Genomic DNA, 6971 nt, shown 5'->3' with positions numbered 1-6971 from the left:
AACTACTCCTGGGGCCGGGTGAAAAAAAAATTTACGTTACCCCAGTAGGGGCGATGGGGCGGCAACCTGACCGAATGAGGACGGCATTTGATGGTAGGGGCGATGCAAAAACTAAATAGTGGCCATGAGCCAGGTCTTGGGGAGGAGATACCCCTCTGGTGCCACTGCCAATTCCCCCCGCCCCCCCTCCTCCAGAGCGCCCCCCAGCGAAGAACTGATTTTCAAATTACGGTTACTTTTTTTTGAAAAAATTTTTGTTTTTTGAGGACAAATTTTTTATGAAAAATTTTCTGTTTTTTTGTTTCAGGTTTGGGTTATGTCAGAGCAGAGGGGTTCGCTGCTTGATAGGGGGGGATATTGTAGCCATGGGTCTTTTTCTCTGTGGAAACATGTGTTTACATGAAGGGACCTGGGGAAACTGACGCACGGCTGTGAGCGGGGGAGCGGGGAAAAAGCTGAGGGAAAGGAGTTGGGTTCTGCTCCGTGAAGACCTCGTGTTGCCCTTGTGCCTGATATTATTTTTTGTGTTGCCCTGTTATAAGCTGTATCGTGTATGTGCATGCTGGTTTCCCCTGTATTGGCCTTAAAAAAAAGTGTTTTCGGGTAAAAAACTTGTGTAAAAAAAGAACGACTATATTTTGTGTTTTTCTTCGTGCCCTGCCTCGCCACTTGGCTTTTTCCTCTCCTGGTGTTTCTGGGACGCTGTGGTGTTTCGGTGCCCTCTTGGAGCTGTTCAGTGTTCACGACCCTGTTATAACACGCCGTCTGCCTAGCCTGCCTTGTGTTGGTAGCTGAGAGACGAGGCGGCCGGCGTAACATATATATATAAATAAATAAATATATATATATATATATATATATATATATATATATTAAATAAATATATATTGTTTGTATATATCAATAATACAAATAAATAAAATAAATAAATCCATAATATGATATATATTATAGATATATATTAATATCATTATATATTGAATTTTTAGTTATATATATATTGATAAATATTTATTATACTTCATACTATATAATATATATATTATATATTAATATATTGTATTATATATATTCTATATAATTTATCTATATATATATATATTCATATATATTTATATGTGTCACCACAATACACGTCCTTGCTATAATCATACCACACACAAGCACACACACAACACCCCACACACACACAACACACACCACACCCACCCACACACCACACCACACCACCCACACCACCCCCCCACCACACACACCACCATATATAGTATATTATATATATACTATATATAATATATATATCATATAGTATATTCATATATGTGTATATATGATATATTATATATATATTATTTATAGTATTATATAATTTTATACATATCTTATATATGTATATATTGCATATCTCTACATATACTACTCATTACTGTTTATATACTGCCACCACACACAGTTATAGTATATATTATATGTATATATTCTTATAATATATATAGTATATCCATATATATAGTATAATATCTATTCATAGCTTACTATTATTATAACTCATACATATAGTACTGATTTTAAATTACTGCTGTGTGGTAGTGTGTGTGTGTGTGTTGATGCTGTAGTGTGGTTTGTGTGTTGTGTTGTACGTGTGTGTGTTGTTGTGGTAAATGTATGTCATGTCAGATACATATATTTATACTTCTATATAGCACACCCATACACATACTTACATCCGTATTCCCCTGTCTGGACCAGCAGACGCCTATCAGTGTTATGGCTGCCTTCGCCCCCCGTCTCTCAGCCAAGCGACCAAACCAGAACTATAGGCCACTCACATATCCTCAAATCATACAGTTGGGCAGTGATTACCCAACACCCGTGGACTGACGTTCTTACCTACGCTGTTGAATGTGGAGGACAAGTGGCACTACTATCTCTCGACCGTCACTACGGCTTTTCAACGCTTCTTTCCGACAAGTCACTCAGTACACACCCATCGGACGCTGCCTTAATCACGGGGGGGCCTCATCAAACGCCTCATTCAACAGAGAATCAAACCTTCCTCGCACAACATCAGGGAAGTTAAAAACCGCCAAGAAACCTTCTACCAACAACTACAACACCGCTGCAGGCAGCCCAGCCAATGGTACGGAAAAGTTTAGGGAGCTGTGCGGCCTTGCAAATCGGCCGTGCACGTTTCCATGCACCAGCAAGCCTTCCCCCCAGGAAGCAGACAGAGGCCTCTCATGACCTTTCGCCTCAATTTGTCAGGCAGCTTACCCCCCCTGACCCACCGCGCCTCCCCGCCTAACTTCCGTCCCGTTCACTTTGCTCCACAGTCAGTCAGTCCCAGGTGCTTCCGAAGCCGGGATCAATCCGCATCAAGAGGGGGGAGCCACCACTCCCCTTGACCTTCCAATGCGCCTCATCAAGGAGTTCGCAATGGAACTTTCATCCTCTTACTTCATTATAAACCCCTTATTGCAACAGTCTAAGTGCCCATTACAATGGAAGACCGCATTTGTCAACCGCCTCGGAAACCCCAGCTTGCTCATTCGGCGAACTACGACCATCGCCATTACTTCCTTTGCCCCAGCCTCCTGTGTGAAAGCTTTGTCGCCGACTGGGCTTACAGGACCTCAGCGCCTAGCGTTGACACTCGGCAGTTCGGCACATGCGCTCCTCTTCCCCCACAAACACTGCCTCGTCAGCTTTCCTCGACTTCGTCCACGCCCACCCGACAAGGGCAAATCCTCCGTCACCAGCATCTTCCTCGATTTCAGAAAGCTTTCGAACTGGTGGACCACACTAGGGTCATCCAAAAGCAGCAGCTTCCACGGGGTATCAGGAGTCCAGTCATCCCCTGCTGGCCAGACTTTCTCAATCCAACAGGCACAGGCAGTGCCCGCTGCAGGGTCAAGTCTCCAGCCTTTTCTGCCACTGCCACTTGCGGAGTCCCCCAGGACTAGATGGGCCCCCTATCTTTCTAAGCCTGATTAACGACGCTCTCCTCATAACCGACATCGTTAGAAATCGTGGATGCTCGCACCATCGCCGCCGCCATTGATAGTTTCCTTCCCTGATCACTCCCGCATCCAGCCGCCGGCGCGACACCTCCTCTCCTGGACTCACCGCAAATCACGTCACCATCATCGCCAGAAGTCAGTTGTGGATGGCAGTTATACTTCTCCACCAACCCCGCCCCCTCGCCCATCCTCACGCTGGACACCATCCGGCTCGACATAGTCCCGTTCCACCATCGCTCGGCGTCCCATCGCGATCAGCTCTCCTAACGCGCACGTCCAGAGACCTCGTGATGTCCTGCCTCGTACGGCTTCACATGCTGCGTCGCGTCAAGTCCCTTGTCGGTCCACTCCCGGAGCTTCAGAATATCTACAGCTATTCATCCTGCCTAAATTGATCTACGCCTCCCCCGACTGGTCCCCCTCCCCTCACCGCCACCCAGGCTGTTTACAACTTAAGAGGGTGCAGAAAAGGGCCGCACGATCATTCTCGGCCCTGTCCTAACCAGCTATGACCAGCGCCCTGGGTGACCTAGTTCTCACCTCCCTCGCCCCTCACACCAACCTCACTGCAGCAGTTTGGCTAAAATGCTGTGCCATCCACGCCACCGTACCTGCGCCCCCCGACGCCACCGCTGCCATCGCCGGTCCCTACGCGCCGCAACAGGGCCCGCACTGCCCGCTACAACGGAGCACAGTACCCCTCTAGTCCGACTCATCAACGAACACTAGTCCATATTTACTTGTCCAATCCAGCTCACCTGATTTTGTACTTGGCCTTTTTTTGTTATCTGTTTATTGTTATTTACTTTGTTTAGGTTGTTGTTTATATGTTTATGTATATTATAGGTTTGTCTGCTCTATCTGTATTTCTATGTCTTATTTTCAGCTCTGCTACACGAAACTCAATAAACCGATTATTATTATTATTATCTAATTCATATTTATATATGTAATATGTATGTATGTATATATATGTTATAATATAATATATATATTATACTATTATATAATATATATATATATATATATATATAATATATAATATATATATATATATATATATATATATATATATAATATTATATGTATCGGCGGCCACCATCATCGACAGTCGACTATGTATCTACAAGAGTATTTAGTTAAGAGAAATATGAATATTCATATATACAATATACATTAATATATGTATATTGTGTGCATATATATAATATATATATATAGATATATATATAATATATATCTATCTATATATATATATTGCATGTATATATATATATATATCTATATATATATATATATATATATATATATGAGTATATATATAGTGAGGTAGATTATAGATATATATATAATATATACGCATATATCTATATATATATATAATATATATATATATATCATATATCTCTATAGATATCTATATCTATCTATCTATATATATACTACACCTATTTCTTGTATTGTGCAAATTACCTTCTCCCAACAAAAATAAGATTACCCTTCAAACAGTCCCTCCCTGCAGTTCTTTGCAATCATCTTTACTGGCAAAAAAATAATCTTTCTTTTTCTTCTGCTTAAAAATTAGTGAGACATTTACTTCTATTTGAAGAAGTCGGGATGAGGTGGAAGGAAGACCCCGCGTGCAGATTGGCTTTCGAGACACATTTTTTTTTTTTTCTTCATTTTTTTCCATGAAATCTTCATTCCCGCAAATTTCATCCTTCTTCACAGCAATCTTGATTTTTTAAAATTTAAATTAGCGGTGCTAATCCCCTGGAGCGTAGACGAAAGCGAGCGAAAATTACTGTATTTTCTTGCACTGTATTTAGTTAGAATTATGGTTATTTAATCAGTTGAAATGACAAGGGAAATCTAAACCAACACAGACACTCTAATATGTTCTGTGTGTTGTGTGTTTTGAATCATTTTCTTCATGATTCTAGTCCTGCTATCTCATATTTCATCTATCAATCCAAACACCACAGATAACACATAGTTAGGGGTGTGACGAACATACCTTAAATCAATAATTTCTTACAGTGTATTGCCTTATCATATTCCTATGTCTAAATCATTTGACGACAAAGCACCAACGATGTTTTACATCCGCACGCGTTGATAACACATAACACACATTCTCTATATTCATATCTGTACCACTCACACACACAAACAGCTACACCCCACAACACACATACACATACCACACCCCACCACACACACACACACACACAAACAACACACAGCACACACACACCCCCAAACCAAAACACACACACTCACACACACACCCACACACACACACACACACACACACAATAATATATATATATATATATATATATCTATAATATTATATATATATATTATATATATATATATATGTGTTGTGTGTGTGGTGTGTGTGTGTGTGTGTGTTGTGTGTTGTGTGATATAGGGCGCTGCCAGAAGCGCTTGCTATGCCTATAGCCCCTTATCATGATGATGATGCTGAATGATTTATATATATAGATATATATATATATATATAATCTATATATATATATATATATATATATATATCTATAATATATATATACATATATATATATATATATATAATATATGATATACACATACACACACACACACACACCACAGCAACACACTACAACAAATACATACACACACACAAACACACACCACACACACACACACACAGCCACACAAACCCACACAGACACACACAAACACAACCACGCACAAACCCTACACAAACCGACACCACACACACACACACAGCACCTATGTGTAATATATATATATAATATCTATATATATAATTATATATAATATATTATATAATCAATATATATATATCTAATATATATATATATATTATAATATTATCTATATTATATACTATATATATATACACATATATATATAGATATTTTGTTTTTTTCCACACACACCCACCACACTCACACACAACACACATTCACACACCCCACTACACACACACACCCACACACACACACACACACACCCATATAATATATAGATATATATATATAGATCTATATTATATATATCTATATATATATATATATATATATTATATTTATATATTATATATATATAATATATATATATATATATATATGTATCTATATATTTATTCTATATGGTTTGTTTGTCGATGAATTTACACACACACACACACACACACACACACACACAACACACAACTCAACACTCACACACAAAACGATCGCCGCGCGCGCACACACACACACACCCACCACACACACATTACACACTACACACACACACACGTACATAGAAACAAACGAACACATGCACAATTATAAGCACATACACACGTATAAACACGACCGGAGATAATGCACTAAACATAAGCAAAGCCGCCGCTACCGGTGCACGCCTTGCAAATGCAAGTGAGAGGTATGAAAGTGAATGCATATGTATGAATGTGCAACGTGTACCGGCTGCTTTGCACCCACAGCAGGACGTTTTATGCAGAATTACGTACGAACCCAAGAGAAAGAAACATGTTCCAGGTAGATCGCTCAAGCTTTCCTTTGCTGTCCTTAAACTTTTTCATGTGAGATTTAAATGTTCTTTTCATCCACTCCGCTGCTTGCTTTATAACGCACATAGAACCATAACAGAATGTGCTGACGTAAATTGTACGGAAATCTTCCTGTTTATCTTGATTAGAATACCTAAGTTAAATTGCGAAATTAAAGCAAGTAACAGTTAGATAATTGCTTTTCCTTCTAGTGAGGGGTATATGTCTCTTCTATTAAGGCCCAGTTTAGCTATAGACTGTAAACTCTACAGGTGCATTTTGCCGCATTTGATTTACTTCCTCAATATTGATTCCCAGAGATACATACGTATCATCTCTTTATCAAATATCATCACAAGAAGAATTTTAAATATTTA

Source organism: Penaeus monodon, chromosome 40, assembly GCF_015228065.2.
Source record: "Penaeus monodon isolate SGIC_2016 chromosome 40, NSTDA_Pmon_1, whole genome shotgun sequence".
In the NCBI taxonomy this organism is placed as follows: domain Eukaryota; kingdom Metazoa; phylum Arthropoda; class Malacostraca; order Decapoda; family Penaeidae; genus Penaeus; species Penaeus monodon.
This window is presented reverse-complemented; position numbering follows the sequence as displayed.